Genomic DNA, 18501 nt, shown 5'->3' with positions numbered 1-18501 from the left:
TCAGCCCATGCCATGAGCCAGTCGTGTGACACACGCCAGCCGAGGGATCAGCCCCCCACACACACACACACTCAGGCTGCCTTCTCGCATGCTGCCCGGCAGCTGTGGAAGTGCCTGGAGCCGGGGATCCAGCTGGCATGGGGACAGGCCTGGCACCACAGAGCCCAGCACCTAGCTGCCACCTCCAGTCAATCTGCCCATGTGCAGGGAGAAGCACATGGGGCATGCAGGGCCCCCAGCCCCCCGCCCCCACCAGCACCCTCAGTGCCCGCCCACCAGGTCCCCCACCCCTGCCAAGACCCTCAGTGCCCCCCTGCCAGGTCCCCCACCCCTGCCAGCACCCTCAGGGCCGCCCCCGGCCAGGGCCCCCAGTCCCTGCCAGGACCCCCAGTGCCCCCCACCAGGGACCCCCCACCCTCATCAGCACCCCCGTTGCCCCCCGTCCAGGCCCCTGCCCCTGCCAGCACCCCCCCCCGCCAGGGCCCCCAGCCTCCACTACCCAGCCAACACCCCCATTGCCCCCCCGCCAGGATCCACAACCCCTGCCATCCTGCCAGCAACCCCAGTGCCCCCCACCAGGCCCCCTGCCACCCTGCCAGTGCCCCCCCACAGGTCTCCCAGCCCCCACTGACACCAGCATCCACGATGCCGCCCATCAGGGCCCCAAGCCCCTGCCAGCACCTCCAGTACCTCCCCGCCAGGGTCCCCAGACCCCGCCACCCTGCCAGCACACCCAGTGCCCCTCTGCCAGGCCCCCAAACCCCCGCCACCCCACCAGTACCCCCAGTATCCCCCACCAGGTCCCCTGCACTCGCCACCCTGCCAGCTCCCCAGTGCCTCCCACCAGGGACCCCAGCGTCTTCCCCTGTCCAGACAGATGGACGTCCCTGTGCCCCTGGGATTCCCAGTCATCCCCAGCTGCTCGGTTCCCAGGGCTGCGCGTGGCGCTGTGGCACCATCCAGCAGGGGGCAGCGCTGCTCATCCACCCCCACCCCACTGAATTCCTCCAGCCAGCGTTAACCCCGTGTGGGCCGGGCCCAGCCGCTCCAGCTGCTGAACCTGGCCCCGGGCACCACATGGGAACCAGGCACCAGGAGCTGGAGGAGGCTGGGGAGGCCCCTTCCCTGCTGGCCCTTTCCACCTCAAAGAGCCTGGACCAGAGGCGCCAGCGGCAGGTGGAACCTCAGGGGAACCGCGTCGGGGGATCCCTGGGGCTGGGGCCGACATACCAGCCCCCACTGGCCGCTCTGCAATGGGACAGCCCGGGGGCCAGGCTGCAGCCCCACAGCCGAGGGTCCCCCGGGGCAGCAGCCCCAACACACTGACCGCCCTGCCTGCCCATCTGCCCCGTCCAGCTCGGATCCAGGCCAGCCAGACCCCAGCCCAGCTCAACGGCCTCCTGCAAGGGGGGAGGCAACACGGGGACCCTGGCCCTACCAATGCCCCTTGGGCACTCGCCCCTGGGGCAGCAAAGTGGGGAGGGGGCCCCAGCCCAGCGCACGGCAGGGGGTGAAGGTGGGGGGTGCGGGGATCCCTCTTGTCAATCAGCCCGCCCACGAGATCAGCTCACCCTGGTCACTGCGCCACTCAGGGTAAGGAGCTTCATCCAGGGGGGAACTGGGTGCTCATGAGAGACCCCTCACCCTGCTGCCCCCCAGCCCTGGGCTCCCCTGCAGCCAGTAACTCTTGCCCCTCCCCAACCCCCAGCCGAGACAGAAATGTGCCCACGGTGCCACAGCCCAGCCCAGGGACAATCGTCATCTGCGGAGACCTGAGGCCAAACCTTCTGGCTAGGAGACCTCCGTGGGCCGCCCGTGACCCCTGTCCCATGACCCCACCCCACAACCACTCAGAGCCCCATGTCCTTCGGCAGCTGGATGGACTTGCAACAGCTCCCTCACAAGCATCACAACACTCACCTCGTGCGGCCCGATCCCGGGGCCACGGGCGAGAGGCCTGCAGCCCGCGCGGCCCCGCACACAAGCTATTCGCACCCTTGGAGGCCACGACACCCCCACACCCCTGCTTCCGTAGACTAACGGCCCTGGCACCCCAGGAACGAGCCCCCCCAACACCTCGGCACCCCGTCAGTAGGCCCATTGCAGAGCTCTGGGCATCAGGAAGCTGGCTGGAGGGATCCTCTCCTCCAGCAAAACACTCGCCCCTGCCCTGGGGCACCCCCCCTGGAAGCTCCATTGGACTACAATGTGGGGGGGGGGGCAGGAAGGGCCCTGAGGATGGGGGGAGACTGGCCCGCTGGAGGTGACCACTCACCCTTCCAGCCCAGAACCTTGCTCTACCCAACACAGACCTGGGTGCAAATCCTGGGTAGGATCACAAGGGACAGGGACCTGCTTGGCTCAGAACTGGGGGGGAGTGAGGTGTCAGAGCCCAGGACTGGGCTGGCCGGGGGCTGTGGGTCAGGAGTGAGGGGCACCGACAGAGCTGTGTGGGGGAGCCCAGGGTGGGGCTAGCCGGGGGCTGTGGGTCAGGAGTGTGGGGCACCGGCAGAGCTGTGTGGGGGAGCCCAGGGTGAGGATAGCTGGGGGCTGCGGGTCAGGAGTGAGGGGCACGGGCAGAGCTGTGTGGGGGAGCTCAGGGTGGGGCTAGCCGGGGGCTGCGGGTCAGGAGTGAGGGGCACGGGCAGAGCTGTGTGGGGGAGCCCAGGGTGAGGCTAGCTGGGGGCTGCGGGTCAGGAGTGAGGGGCACGGGCAGAGCTGTGTGGGGGAGCTCAGGGTGGGGCTAGCCGGGGGCTGTGGGTCAGGAGTGAGGGGCACCGGCAGAGCTGTGTGGGGGAGCCCAGGGTGGGGCTAGCCGGGGGCTGTGGGTCAGGAGTGAGGGGCACGGGCAGAGCTGTGTGGGGGAGCCCAGGGTGAGGCTAGCTGGGGGCTGCGGGTCAGGAGTGAGGGGCACGGGCAGAGCTGTGTGGGGGAGCCCAGGGTGAGGCTAGCTGGGGGCTGCGGGTCAGGAGTGAGGGGCACCGGCAGAGCTGTGTGGGGAGGTGCCCCTACCCTATTTCACCAGTTCACGAGCACTGACATTGGCTTCCGACCCCCGTGGGAGTAACGGGGGCTCCTGGCCACACGCTGGCTCCGGGAGGGAGGAATCTACCCATTGTGCCAAGCCCCTGGCCCCCCCTCCCTCCCCTCCACATCACGCACCCAGAGAGTGGTGCTCGGGTAGCCTCGGGCCCGGGCCTTTATTTGATCTTTGCTTCTTTAACCAGCAGCCCCGAGCCCGGGTCGGCCACATGACTCGCCAGCAGCTGTTCCTGGCACCTCGCTAGCTCCTGCTGACAAACCCGCTCTGTGTCCTACAGGCCCTACGCTGTTCGGGCCCGAGCAAACCTCCTCTGACACATCTCGTCAAACCCCGACTGGCCTGGCCTTTCCCCAGCCTCCTTCCACCCCAGAGACCCCTTTACAAGTTACGCGAAAGCACCCGCTACTGGAATGCAGCCACCTCTGGAGCGGAGCACAGCAGCTGGTTAACAGCCCACCGCCATGTTGCTGAACAGCGCAGGAGAGAATGCAAACTCCCTGCCCTGGGCGTTCAGTACTGGGTGGGGGGAGCTCAGAGATGCCACGGCCATGGGGCCACCCAGGCTCATACCCTTGGAGGGAAGAGCACCCCCTGCTGAATCACACTCACAAGGCACCGAGCACTGAGCACCTGCATTTCCAGCCGATTTCTGGAACGGTTCAGCTGGATCTGAGACTTCGCCCCTCGCTCCATTCACGCAGGGCTCAGCAGGGGCCTAGGGTCCAGCCCCCACCTGTCTGCTGATAGGGGCCATCCTGAATTGCCCCCCTGCTCTTCAACAAACCCGTCTCAGCCCTGGCCTGCTGGGACCCACACTGGGGAGCGGGGAGCTCCCCGTGGCTCGTTCAGCCCTCGGCTGGGCCTGCTATTGCTGCTTGGCACAGGGGCTTGTTGATTGCACCAGGAGCCAGTGCTTGGCCTGCACGGATCACGCTGCACGGGCCACAGCCCTGGGATCCAGGAATGAACAGCCCCACGCCGGGTAGCGCCAGCCCTCCGGTCCCACTCTCCTCCCAGTCGCGGGGGCGGGACAGCAGCTTTGTGCCCACTGTCCATGCTGCCCCACAGAGTATGGGGCAGAGTGAGATCAGCTCCCCTCACCCATCAAGACCCTGGGGCACGACTGAGCTCCTAATGGAAGGTCTCAGGGGGTCCTGTCTGGTGCTGTCCAGCCACGGCCCACAGAACTTAACCCTTCTCTAGCCCTGTCGCCACACAAGCACTAACTTCCCCATCCTCCCAACCCCCTCCAGGATCCAGATGGGGAAACTGAAGCATGGAGCTGAGAGGTGCCCCAGAGGGAGGGAATGGCAGAGCTGGGATTAGAACCCAGGAATCCTGATGGCCCCAAGACAGCTCTGGGGCAGGGGTTCCCCTGTTGTGCCTTTCCACCCCAAACCCCAGCCTCGAGACAACTCCAGAGTTCCCTAGCCAGCCGCAAGGGGGTCAGCGAATGTCCTGCCGGGCAGTGCTCCCGGCTGTGCTGTGCTAAGGAAACCGCCTCAGGCTGCTCCACACAGCCACCGGGCCCCATGCCCACCCAGCGGGGCACCTGGGCACCAGCTGACTGATCCGTTTGGCCCACTCTGGCTCTGGAGTAGCGCCCACTGGAGGGCCCATCTAGAGGGGCAGGGGGCAGGCCAGGATTCTGGGGTACCCGTGGGAAGCACATTCCTCTTGCTGGCAGCTGGGGATTAGCCATGGGGCGAGCCCTGGCAGCAGGTGGGTGAGGAGAAGGAGGGAGGAGGAAGACACAGAGCATCTCACAGGATCCCCAGCCCAGTTGTGCCCAGTCAGTCACCAGCCGCACTCATTAGACCAAGGTCCCCGTCTCCCCACCCGCGACACGCCGACCCCCAGGCCTGCCCCACTGACGGCACCAGGAGCCCACATGGGGCTGGGGATCAGGCCCGACGGGAGCGTTGCTCCCCAAGTTCAGCGGGGCTGCAGGGACCCCTGCCAGGAAAGACCCCTGCTCCCTCCTCCTCCACCCCGTCTGGGGAGCCAGGGCCCACCCCACTGGGAGCCGCGCGGCTGTTTGTTTCCAGAGGATTACGCGGGTTGAATTGCCACGGAGGCCAGGCGCTGGGGGAGGAAGCCCTGGGACAAAGGGCTGCTAGTTTCTCCCAGGCTGGCCGCTGCCCTGCCGATTTTCCACCCCACCCAGGAGCTCCTCAAGCAAAACCATCAGCAACCGAGGCCCCAGGCTGGGGGAGGGGCTGGTGGGCAGCGCATGGGGGGGAGGCCCCAGCTGTCCGGCTGGCAGCGTGCCTCCCCCGGCTGGCATCGGGCGAATCCCTCCTGGGTTGCCAGGGGCACTGCGGTGCCATCCCCCAGGGAAGTGCTGCCTGGCACAAGAGGCAGGGTGAGTGCCAGCTTCCCCTCCAGGAAGGGCACCAGGCAGGGTTGGCAGACCCACAGTGAGGAACGTGGCCTGACGACTCCAGCCTTTTTTCAGGGGGGCTCCCTCTCCCCAGCCCACCGACGGGGGACCCGAAGCACAGAGGGAGGCAGTTCAGGCCACCCGGCAGATCTGGAAAAAGAACCCAGGCATCCTGGCTCCCGTTCCCCTGTGCCAGCGTTGGGCTGGGCTCTGTCCTTTGGAGGAGGCTTTCGTCCTTCACCCTAAGGACCTGCTGCACCCCCTGCCCTGACCGTACCCCCGGCCCCACACACCGGCTGCTCTCCCACCAGCTCCAGCCCGCCACACGTCTCGGCCTCCCCAGGAGTGGGCCGTGGCTACGGCGTCACGGCCTAATCCAGTTTGGCTCTGCCCGTGTAAACAGGACCAAACTGCAGCAAAGCCGGGTGAAGGAGGAAGGCGTCGCCTTGGTCTTCACTGGGCCAGAGAGTGGGTCAGATCCGGTTTCTACCGGGGTTTGGTGCCATCCACGGCTGGAGGCCCAGGGTACGTCGGAGCCCGGCAGAGCTCTCCGGCGCCCGCCGGGGGAAGCTGGAAATGGACGTTACTCCTGCCCTTTTCCTTGCAGGGAGCCTTCGGAAGGGAAAACATTGGGAACCGCCGGCTGAGTGTGTTCCCCCCCATCAGCTCCCCGAGCCGCCACAGGCCGGCACCAGGCACAACCGGGCCATCCCAGGGCGCAGGAGTCAGTGACACCGCACCGGGGGAGGTTTCACAGACAGCCAGTGCTGGCCCAAGGGCTTGATCCCAGGCAGGTGCATGGTGGGAACCAGCCCTAGAGCCCAGGACTAGCCCATTGCCCCCTGCAGCGCTGACCTGGCTCTCCCCCGGATGCCCTCCATATCCTCCTTCTGCCCACCCCACAGCTCCTGCCTCCGGCGCTTGGCACGGCCCAGATCAGCATGTGCCAGACACATTCCTACTTCTGTGCACACCACTCCCCTGCACGTGCCAATGGAGCTTGTGCCTGTACAGCCTCGGGAAGGGCAGCACGGCCTAGTCCTCTGAGCACTGGCACTCCTGGGCTGTTATCCGCAGCATGGCCTCAACACACTGGGGCCCTGCTCTGTGCCTCGGTTTCCCCATGTGTAAAACAGGGCACAGGCTAATCTCCCCCAGAGAGGGGCAACGGTGATACACATTGACAGAGGGCTGCGAAGGGGTCATGAGCCCAGACGCCTCAGTGATGGGCACGGTATCAGACCGGCAGAGCACAGACGTATTCTTATAAACCTACGTCCTCACCGAACAGCCCCTTGTCAGCCAATCTCAGAGCAGTTTCCAGATGAGGTCAGGACAGTTATCCGCATTTTACAGCTGGGGAAACCGAGGCACAGTGCAGTGCAGTGACTTGCCCAAGGTCACGCAGCAGAGCCAGGAACAGAACCCAGTCTCCAGAGTCCTGGGCCAGTGCCCTGATCCACGGGACCCTTCTGCCCCCCAAACATGCCCCCCCGCAACAGAGGCCAGGCTTGCAATGGGTTGGGGAGACTCAGCAGAGAGCTAGCACCTCGGGACCGGACACAATTCCTCCACATTCTGGCCTGCTCAAATCACACAGGGGACCCCGCCCCGCCCTGCCCCCCCGGGGCTGCTGGGCAGCCACTCGTGGCATTTCACAGGAGGCAGCACCACAGGTAGCTCCCTGCTGGGGAAGGTAGCATCCCTCCATTCCCATGCCAAGGCTGCCAGGGGAGCAGGCACAGGGCTGTGCCCAGCCTCCCACAATCAGCTGGCACGTGGCTGGCTTCTGCGCCTGGGTCCCCAGCGCCCCGGGGTGCTGTCCTGCCCTCAGCCAAAGGCACCCGGGCCGTGCCAGAGTAAGGATGGCAGAGGCAGGCCCAAGGCAGAGAAAGGTGCTTTGCCGGCGATCCTGTACCTGATAACCAAGGCTGGGCAAGCTGCCCATCCAGTTCCTGCCACGGGTGGAGCCCCGGAGCCGGCACACTTGCTCAGCTGGTCTAGCACTAAAATAACTGCCAGGCACGGAGAAAAACAAACTTTCCTTAAAGGGGCAGGGACACAGGCGGCCTCCGGGTTGGGCAGGCAGCAGGGCATCGCCTGGCACCGTGCAATCAACAGCCCAGAATTTGAGCTGGTTGGCACGGGGCCCCCTCCTCAGCTTGGGGACCCAACGGAAGTGTGGAGGGCAGTGTGGGCTGGGAGGCCAGGGTGCAGCTGGGGACCCGGGGGGGTCTAGGCCCAGCTGTACCACTGGCCTGCTGGGGGGGCTGCTCCCCTCTCTCTCTGTTTAGCGCGTACCCCTGGGCTGGCTCTCGTACAGACCAAGTGACAGAATGACCCCGCTGTGCCGCCCACGGACGCCAGGAGCTGGGGGGTCCCCTGCGCCAGTCTCCCAGCAGCTCCCTCCCCGGCAGCAGGAGCCCGGAGTGGGGCTGGAGCACGGGGGGGAAGCCCCCGGTGTTCTGGACGTGCAGCAAGTTGCGCACAGGGGGCCGTCCCCGTTCAGGGCTGGGGGGAGCCTGCCTCGGTGCCAACAGTCACAGCCCCCGCAGAGCCAGGAGGCCCTGAATTCAGCCCCCTCTCGGGGACTGGTCCTGGCCCCCACCCCACAGCGGGAGGCCCCCTCGGGGCACAGCCAGGGCAGTTCAGCTGGGCGGGGGGAGAGGCAGGATTTGATTTTGAACCCCTGGAGCTCCCCTCCAGCACCTCAGTCACTGAGGTGGGCCCGAGCCAGGCCCCAAGCCCAGCACCTGGCAGGCCAGAAACACACCCAGAAATGAGACGAGCCGCCAGTCACCCCAAGGTCACATCAATTCATCCAACACCAGCAGAAAAACTCCCCGCCCCCCACAGCCTCCCGCTCCTTCCAGGTGAAGGACACCTGGGCCTGGCAGGCTACCCACCTCCAGCTGCTCCGGCCCCAGATGGCTCCCCAGCCCCTGTGCAGCCACCCCCTCTCTGATTCCCCTCCAACCTGGCCACATGCACCCTGGGGCAGCCTAGGTGAATAATTAACACCGTCCTGCCGATTCCCGCTGGCCAGGGACACTGCGTCCTGTTCAGAGCACAAAGCCACCAGCTAACCCATTCCTCCTCCCTCCAACAGCCAAAAGCTCAAGGCCTGGCTGGAAAACCCCCTCTGCTCTCCCCCTCCTCCCCACACGGGACAGAGAGCTGCATTTCCCAGGCTCCGTCTCTCTGCACGGCCCCTCACCCACCAAGCCAGCACGACACGTACCCCGTGGCTGAGAGCCAGCAAACTCATTTCCCGTGTGATTGGAACCCACGGCTCCAGGGGGAGCCACTTCTCCACTAGCCCCGCTAGGCCTCACACCCCTTCCCACCAGACATGTTTTCAGTACTTCCCCCCAGTCCCTGCTCAGCTGCCGGCTGCTCCACAGAACAGCGCGGCCACCCTAAGACGCGTGAGCCGGACACTAACTATCCGGCACGTTACCGCTGGGAAACTCATTCAAACCGGGACGACCCAATTCGCTCCAATCCATTTCCCAAGGAGCAGAATGCGAGGTTATGCCTCAATCTACCATATGTGCATTTCCTCTGGCCTACACGCCGGTCACCAGGGCACCCGCTCAGCAGCGTTGGCGATGCCCGGTGTGCCAAGCACCTGGGTGCTCATGCTGCTCCATGAGCCAGGTGGATCAAACCTCGTCCAGAGCAGCTTTAAAGGGACATCAGCGGGAGAAGGCAAAAGTGGAGGGGCCAGTAGTTTATTCAACACCTCTTCCCCTTGATCACACCCACAGTCAAGGCCTTGTGGTGGTGAGCTCAGCCCCACGGCATCTATATCTGCCCAGGAGCTCTGGACACACCTGCCGAACAGCTATTTAAATTCAGGAGGAACGCCCCCTCACTCCCCCCTCCCCAAAAAAGCAGCTGAGCTGATCAACCTGGGGGTTTTCCATCACCCTCTTGGCTGAGCGGCACTTTCAGCAGCCAGGCTCCGCCCTCTGAAAAGCCCCACCCCTTTCTGCAGAGAGGCTCCGCCCACACAGACATGCCTGCCCACCGCGGCAGGTGGCAAACTAAAGCCAGTAGGTCCCCACCAAGGTGTAGCTGAACTGCTACAATGAGGATTAATTGAGATGCTCAATGACTAACAGCCGAGGAGAAATAAAGCTCCAGGGAACAGCTGCTCCACTCATCAACCTCGTAGAGAAACACACTTGGGCCAGATTAATGACACCCATCGGAGGGTCTCCAGGGATCGTAGGAGGGTGGGGGGCATACAGGCCTGGACAGAAGGGACAGTTTAATCCTATTGCGAATAAATCACAAGCATGAATATGCTCACAGGGGCTAGCAGGGCTGGACAGCAGATACATTTACACAGAAGAGGCTACTCCCTGCTGGCCTTTGAGGGACCCAGGACTAGCAAAGGGGAGAGCTGTTTTTTCCACCAGAAAGCGTAAATATTTCAAGCTAGTTCCCCTGGATACCACTTCCAATTCCTGCCCTGTCCTCACCAATCCACCCCCCAGCCTCTGAGAGACCCAGAGGGAGCCCTCCTCTGCTAGGGGAAAGCAATCGCTTCCTTTGCCACCGTCCTAGGCCCGGGCACCGATTGGGCACAGTTTAGTTAGAAACCAACGTACCCAAGTCAAGGTTTGCTTCACGCTGCCGGGGACAGCCTGTGGGAGTTTCCCCAGCACGCGGCCCGGAGCAGCCCTCCTCTTTGTTAGGGGCACACCCCCGGCTGTAAAACCCCGAGCACACTTCTCCATCGTGATGTGACCAGTCTCCCCTGGGATCAGGAGTCGGGACTGCCTAGCTGAGCTTTTGGGGGCAGAGATTGTCTTTTGTTTGTTTGTACAGCACCTAGCGCAGCGGGGTGCAGCAGGGTCCTGCTCCTGGCACCGCCACCAGACAAATAACAATAGCTGCATTCTTGCGGAGGGGGGCTATGACTGGGGCAGTATTATGAAGTTTAGGAGTCGCCCTCTGGCTCCAGGGAAATTGCCAATGGGGCCATCAGGTGGCTAGGGCCACTGAGCTGGGCCACTGCTTGAAATGGGCATGCGGGGGAACCATTCACAAGTACGCCCTTCACAAGTACGCCCCTCTCTGGCCTCATCTTTAACCAAAACCAGAGCGTGTGACATCCCCAAGCTTCACAGCTCGCTATACAAGAACAACATCGGTAGGAATTATTGTGCCCGCCACCAAAATGCAGCCCCTCTGGGTTGTGTAATGTCACATGGCAACACTAGGGGCCTGTTTAGATGAGGAAGTGAAAACGGATCCCCCGGTCCAGTTGAAATTCCATGAGAGACCCAACAGCCCCAGCACCAGCTGGCAGACAGGTGTAGCGCAGCGATGGTCAGCAGAGGAGCAATCTGCAGACACTGCCAGATACCCAGGAGAAGATGCCAGATCCGTGGCCGTCGGGATCTTCCTTCCTCCCGCCCCCTAGAAAGGCGCTGCCCGTCTCTAAGCTGCCGCAAGTACTCCTTTTCTTTTTTCAGATGAACTTTCATTACTCTGAATTCATTGTTACTTCCTCTGCCTGGAAGCGGGAGCTGCCAGCATGTGGGTAAATGGATTAGAAGGTCACCTAGTTTCACTGGAGCTTCTGTCCCAGCACTTCCTTGGCCTCTGCAGAAATGCTGTTTTGTAACTGGCTCCACAGTAATTCCCCCTCGGGGAATCGCAACAGATGTCCTCCCTCTTAAGCAACTGCCTAATGGGGCCGTGAGATGGTGAAGGGTGATTATAGTTTCCATCTTTCTGCAGTGACACAAGTACACCAGTGTCACAGGACATCAGAATGGGGTGGGGAAGGGCTATGGGGGGGCATCGCAGGGGGAAAAAGCCATCAATCTCTCTGTAGAATTGTACAGATTCCGAGGCCAGAAGTAACCATTGTGATGATCTAGTCTGACCCCCTGTGTAGCCGAGGCCAGAGATCTGCCCCCAAATAACTCCTACAGCAGATCTTTTAGAAAACATCCACTCTTGGTTCAAAAACAGTTCGTGAGAGAGAACCCATGTCAACCCTTGGTAAATTGCTCCAGTGGTTACTCATGCTCACTGTTCAAAATGTCCATCTTATTTCCAGTCAGAATTTGTCTAGCTACAACATTTAGCCGCTGGATCATTTTATATCTTTTTCTGCTATATTGCAGAGCTATATTAGAGATTTCTTCCCCATGTCGGTACTTTATAGACTGTAATCAAATCACCCCTTAGCCTTCTCTTTGTTAAGTTAAATAGATTGAATTCTTTGTATCTGTCATTATCAGGCAGGTTTTTTAACCCTTTAACCCTTCCCGTGACTCTTCTCTGACCCCTCTCCAACTGATCAACATCCTTCTTGAACTGCGGGTACCAGACGTGGTCACAGGATCCCAGCAGCGGTAGCACCAGTGCCAAGTACAGAGGTAAAATAACCTCTCTGCTCCTACCTGAGCTTCCCCTGTTTGTGCATCCCAGGATCGCATTCATTCAGCTGATTATTCACCACGGCCCAAAATCTTTTTCAGTGTCACTGCTTCTCAAGATAGAATCTCTCACCCTAAAAGTATGGTCAGCATTCTTTGTCCCAAGATGTATACATTTACATTTAGCTGCATTAAAATGCATACTGTGTCCTTGCGCCCAGTTTACCAAATAATCTAGTTCGCTGTGATTCAGTGACCTGTGCACTTCATTATTTACCACACCCCCAAGTTTTGTGTCATCTGCAAACTTTATCAGTGATGATTTTATGTTTTCTCTCAAGTCATTGATAAAGATGTTAAATAGTGTAGGACCAAGAACTGACCCCTGCAGGACCCCAATGGAAACGGTCAATGGTGATACCCTGTTGCGTTTTGAGACCTGTCAATAGCCAGTTTTTAATGTGTGCTGTGTGAATTTGGAACATTTAAGTGAGTTTCTAGCCCTTATGGCTTCGGAGAAAACCTTCCAAGCATCCTGATGAACCCTGAGTCTGCAGACAGGCAGCTCTCCTCTGCAGGGGCTCAGAAGTTTCTGAAGCAGCAGTAGTGTGAAACTGACAAGACTCTGGTCAGTATCACAACAGCTATTCAGAACCCCAGAGCAGAAGGGAAACTGACAAGAATCATGTCAATTTCACACTGAAACTGCTTGGGAAAGCATTTCCCCACTGGTTTTTCTTCTCTGCCTAGGGCTACTAGGTGTATTCCTCAGGGTCAGAGGTGCCTGGTCAATGTTCATAACCCTGCTGATCCTAGAATCGACAATCCAAGCATAGGAGCAATGTACACACACGTGTACATACTCCTGACCCCGCCCCCCCCACACACTGTTTTCTACCTTCAAGTTTTCCAGACAGCTGATAAGAGGCCAGTTCTCCCACACAGCACTGATCCTCACTACACCTCCCACTGCTCCAAGTTTGAATTCCCCACCCAAGCCGCCAGACTTGGAGTCCAAGTTACAACACAAGCAATTAATGTAACAGCCGCCAAACAGTGGGTGTCATTTTCCCTAGTGAAATTTATGCTGCTGGGAGCAGGGCAGGGACGAGGTTTCCTCTAGGCATCGTCACACGCTCCTGCCAACGAAGCTGAAAGCTGGCTGAGCTGCATACCCACATCCAGCCCAGGGTGCTGCTCTGCATTCCTCAGTGACGTGACCCCGCTGGAGGGAAGGGAGGTGGTGGGGGAAAGAAAGAGACACACACAGGAGAAAAGAAAAGGGAAAAGCAGCCAGTCTTCAGAAAGGAATGACAACCTGCTGGAGAAGCGTGTCCGCACAGGAGAAAGTCAGATGAGATCAGCTCACAAGCCCTGCAATAACAAACCACTTGCCATTTCAAGTTGACCCCTATGGCTCCAACGTCACACCAAAACATCCTCCCCAGCTTATCAGAACGCACCAGGGGGGTGTGGGGGAGGCCTGCCTCTCGCTGCATGTCTCTCTCATGCTCGTGACTTGGATCCCATGTGCATGTTCATACGTGGAAATCTGGTCACGTTTACCCTTTCCCATACTGCCCGCCTTACGGGCCTCACGGAGGTTAATGGCAGCCATTCCATTGACCTTAGAGGGCTCTGGATCAGGCCCTAATGCAGCAATTCGGCAGGGAAGAGGGTGCTTGTTTCCTTGCTGGGCATCAAAGCATGAATCCAGAGGAAGGACTGTGAGATTTTCCTCCTTCCAGCTGGCATCCTCATGAGCAGGTCACAGCTCCCCTCCCCGCCAGCCTTCCCAATCCAAGAATCACATTACAGATCCCCTCAGACCTTCGAGCTCCGGCCGCAAACAGGCATATTACACTGTGCTCAATGAACAGCTCACAGCGCAGCTGGCGTCGGTTGAAATCCGGCAGCGCAGCAATAACCATGCTTTCTCAGGGCAGCCACATCGAGCGGAGGTGAAAGCCAGCTCCTCCAAAACCAGATCAGGGTGTATTTGATGCATCCCCCAACACACGCTTTTCCTAGCCTTCTCCAGGCCCCCTGCCAGCCCCACTCTTGGCATTCTCCCACCATAACTCCCCAGACGAAGCTTCCGGGCGATGCTCTCCAGAACGAGACTCTCTGCTCTGGAGGACTGCACTGCAGACTCGCGTTCCATCCCGGCCGTTACATTCCATCGAGGTACGGAGCGAGAGGCTCCAAGCCCTACCCGAGCGAATGGAAGGACTCCAGTCCGGCCCTAAACAACTTGCCCGAGAACCAGGAGCTGAGCCCAGATTCTCCGCAGTCCAAATCCAGCGTCTTAACCACAGAACCGCCTTTCACTCTACACCACAGGAGTTTGCACAGGGCAGCAAAGGTGACAGGCGAGGCAGCCCTATGGGAAGGGGGCAGAGAAAGAGGACATCTCCCCTAACATGCACACGTGCGCTTTGCCAAAGAGATGGAGATCCATATGCCACAGCAGCTGCCAGCCAGGCCAGCCCCTGCCCAGGCTAGAAGGGCAGGCCAGGGCTGGGGGAGGAGAGGCCTGGCTGGCCGGGGTCAGTCCAGAGCAGGTAGGGGCTGCTTCCACTGTAAATCACCCTCCTGAGCCCAGCGAGGGGCCAGAGGGAGCAAGACACTTTCCCAGCACTCTGGGGACAGGGCCTCACCAGTGGGGATCAGGGACACAGCGCCATCAGGGCAGCAGGGCAGTGCCCCAGCTGCGGCCTGCCCGGCGTGGTGTGAACTGTATGCTGAGCTCCTGCCCTATGTACCCCATGCCCCCACTACCTCCTCCCCCAAATACCCAACCCTCCTCTTCTCCCAACAGTCCCCCCCCACTGCCCAGTAACCCCCATAAACACCCTGCTCACCACAGTCCCCAGCCCCTTACCCCAACATCTCAGCCTCCAACCCCTCTGCCCCCCAAGATGCCCCACCCCCCACAACTCACCTCCCACCTCCTCACTCCCTCCCAGACCTCAGTGACCCCCAACATGCCCCATCCCCCCACAACTCACCTCCCACCTCCTCACCCCATCCCCCGCAGACCTCAGTCACCCCCAACATCCCAGCCTCCAACCCCACTGCCCCCCAACATGCCCCATAGCCCCACAACTCACCTCCTCCCTCCTCACCCACCCCTCTATGGCCCCCAACCCCACCACCCCCAACATTCCCCATCCCCCCACAACGCATCTCCTAAACCCTCACCCCATTGCCCCCAACAACCTGCCCCACTCACTCCTGACACACTGGACCTCTATATCCCCCACTCACTCCACCAGTCCCCCAACCCCACCTCCCCAACATTCCCCTGCCCCCCACAGCCACAACTCCCCCAAACTCCTCACCCGCTGCCCCAACCTCTCCCCACAACTCCCCCCAAAGTCCCCCCCTGCTGCCCCCAACATCCCCCCCAACTCCCCCCCAAACTCCTCCCCCCCCAACTCCCCCAAACTCCTTCGCCCACCGCCCCCAACATCCCCCCACAACTCCCCCAAACTCCTCCCCCCCGCTGCCCCCAACAACTCCCCCAAAGTCCCTCCCGCCGCCGTCCCGACCCACCAGCCCCGGGACCCTCCCGGCCACTCACCGGCGGCCCCCGGCTCCGCGCTCCGCTCCCGTCCCGGGCCAGGGCGGCTCCACTCGCTCCCATCGCCCGCCCCGCGCTCCCCCGCCGGAGCCCCCAGCGCCAGGCTCCGCCCGGCCGCCTTCACCCCCCTAGAGCCCCCCCAGCGGGGAGGGCACCGACAAGGAGCCGCAGCTGGGGAGGGGCCCGACTGGGGGGGTCCCTACAGACGGGAGCTCGGCCCCAGCGACAGACCCGCTCCATCCCCAGACTAGCCCGCCCCCGGGGGGCCCTTTAGGGGCGGGAGACCTTAGGATCCTACTAGGGGGATGGGGACCCCAACCCCCCAGATCAGCCCTCCCCGGGGGTCCTTTAGGGGTGGGAGACCTTAGGATCCTGCTATGGGGATGGGGACCCCTAACACCCCAGATCAGCCCCCCCGGGGGCCCATTAGGGGCAGGAGACCATAGGATCCTTCTGTGCTGACTGGGGGCCCCCAGGATTTTGTCAGTACCCATTTATTGTGTATATTATGGTAGCATTTAACCCCACCCCCCAGTCGTGTACCAGGCTGACCCCATTGTGCCAGGTGCTGTACAAAGCTGCCCTGCTGCCCCAGTGGCCTTTCCCCACCAAGGCAGGTGTCACAGCCCCACAGCATCTGGATGGACCCTCTTTGCCACATAGGGACTAGGGGCTGGCCTGGAAACACTATTGGGTGGGGCTGAGCTGCACTCCACCCCCACCAGGGAGCAAACCATGGAGCAGAGGAAGGGAAGAAGAATCCCAAACCCAGTGGAAGCTGTACCAGGGAGGGAGCAGGGTCAGCACGTGGGCCAGCCGCTGACATTTACACCCTGCCTCTCGGGTAAAATGCCACTGGATCTTTGCCTTGTTCAAAAGGCAGCAGCCCCATGCACACTGGGGCTCAGTACTCACTGGGAGGGCTAAGTCCTACTGAGTCACCCCTCAGCACAGAGGCAGGGGGGGTCAGTACTCACCAGGAGGACAAAGCACCCCAAGCAACTCACTGGGGCAACACTCTAGGGAAACGACACCCTCTGCGGGGTCACCCACCCTGCCACACAAGGCTCATTCAGAGACAATAGGACCCCCAAGTACCCTCCTGGTCAGCAGCCTCACTCTTGAACCACCACCATGGCTCAAAGAAAAGGAGTACTTGTGGCACCTTAGAGACTAACTAACACGGCTGCTACTCTGAAACCTGTCACCATGGCTCAGTCTGTCTCCCATCCATACGGTAACCCAGTCTGGGCCTGCTTAGAGCTGACAGCCTCCCAGCACAAGGTAGTACCAGGGGCCCTCTGGAGCTGCAGGCTTCCCAGTAAGTGAAGTGACAGCTGTCAATCAGACCAAGACCAGAGCCACATCCACTTTCGGGGGCCAAGGAAGCAAAGCTAACTTGACCAGCTGCGGGGTGCACCAACGTGTCCTCCCTGACTGCAGCTCCTGGAGCAGGCCAGGTTAACAGGAGGGTGAGGTTGGGTGTGTCATTAATTAACTCGGGTTTCCAATGGAATTGTCTTTCGGCCTAGAAACTCTGCCGTTGCACGTTGCACACAAGGTTGCGTATGGCTCTGGGGCAGGGAGGGTGGGTGCTACAGAAGTTTTACCGCCTTGGAACTCTGCTGACTCAGGCCCCAGGTCTTTGCATTGTTCAGCACAATTGGGCCCGGATCCTGACTGCGGCCTCTGGGAAGTAGGGCAAGAACAATACGAGCTTACGAGATATCAGAATCAATCGCTGGGCCCAGCGAGACACATGGCGGGCTGCTGCAGGAGCGTGGCATATGAAAACCCTGCTGTTCGTGACTCTCGCTGGCTGTGATGCAAATGAGCCGGTGCAGTCAGGTACACCGTACCATTCAGATATTTATGGCCAGTACGCCGTACCGGAAAGACACGTTTTCAGGGCTCTCCCGGGAACCGCGGTGGCGAAAGGAAGCAGAATGTGGGGCCGCCGGCAGCTCCTCCAGTGCGCTTGTACCAGCCCCATCCCCAGCCCTTCTCGTGTCTGGGGTCTGTACAGCCCTGCCGCAGGACAGGGCTGGGGGTGGGGCTGGCAGCTGTACAGCTGCCCCGGACAGCTGCTGGCAGCCCCATGATCTGCTCCTTTTGCCACTGTGGTTCCCAGCCAGGAGAGCCCTGTGGTTCAGAGATCAGTATCTGGTGCAGCGGGAGAACAAAGCCTCCCCCACCCGGTAACATGGGATGGGGAAAGCGCGGGGACCCCAGGCGGGAAGAAGTTACTTGCGGGGTCATGTGGGGATGTCACGTGCCCCCCCTTTAACTGGTGTCCCCCCTTTATGTCCCTCCCATAAGTGGCCTATGCGTATGGGTAAGAATTAAAATCTGCTTGCATCACTGCTCACTCATGACATTAATGTAACGGGTTGTGAGTGCTTTGGGGCAGAGATCACATCTCGGGGCAGCAAAGAAGCCCCTGTCCCAGGACAGTATTGCATGTGATAAAAATAACAAGAAGTTACTGTTGTTGGTCTGAGCCTTGAGCACTAATAATATTTAGAATTTAGTCCACTCTTTACCAACACCAAAGGAAAACGTCAATCCACACACCACACCTGTGAGATAGATAAGGACTGACCTGCATGTATTAGTCCTACTGCCCTCTGCTGGATAGAATCAGAACTGCTCACCTGTGTGACACAAGCCCTGTACTGCACACAGCCAATGGAGAGCCTTCACTATCTCAAGTGGTAGAGAGCTGCATTTTTAGCTGTCTGTTACCTTCCAGTAGCCATGCTGTGCAGAGCTCCATAAACCATGAACATGTCCCATTCCCCAAATATTCATTTGAGTTCAGGTGTGAATCTTGATTCAATCATTTGTGTGATGCTGCTGTGTTCACTCTCCGGAAAGAGCAAATACTTGAGCTCTGCTTCCAAAGAGCCATTTTAAATCTTGACTATTCTCAGAAGGTGAATTTCAAAGTCGACAGTCAGTTGTCACATTCCCACTGGGTTTCACAAAACACGTGCCCTTTTTGCATTTGCGGGCTGGAGGCCTTATGTAACTAACCAATGCACCGTGAAATACAAATCTGTGAATATTACAATCAAGTCTGTAA

General features: G+C 60.4%; 1 protein-coding gene across 2 annotated transcripts in view; it reads right to left on the bottom strand.

Moving 5' to 3' along the window:
* LZTS2 (leucine zipper tumor suppressor 2) overlaps window positions 1–15524 on the bottom strand; it is a 45208-nt gene extending 29684 nt beyond the window's left edge. The window contains exon 1 of one of the 2 annotated variants that reach the window (XM_038410683.1): window positions 15417–15524. The gene's annotated coding sequence lies outside the window, so the exon portion shown is untranslated. The remainder of the gene's footprint in view (window positions 1–15416) is intronic. The other variant, XM_038410684.2, reaches the window with a different exon arrangement.
* Window positions 15525–18501: the final 2977 nt, after the last annotated feature.

This window comes from Dermochelys coriacea, chromosome 7 (assembly GCF_009764565.3).
Source record: "Dermochelys coriacea isolate rDerCor1 chromosome 7, rDerCor1.pri.v4, whole genome shotgun sequence".
NCBI classification, from domain to species: domain Eukaryota; kingdom Metazoa; phylum Chordata; order Testudines; family Dermochelyidae; genus Dermochelys; species Dermochelys coriacea.
This window is presented reverse-complemented; position numbering and strand designations above follow the sequence as displayed.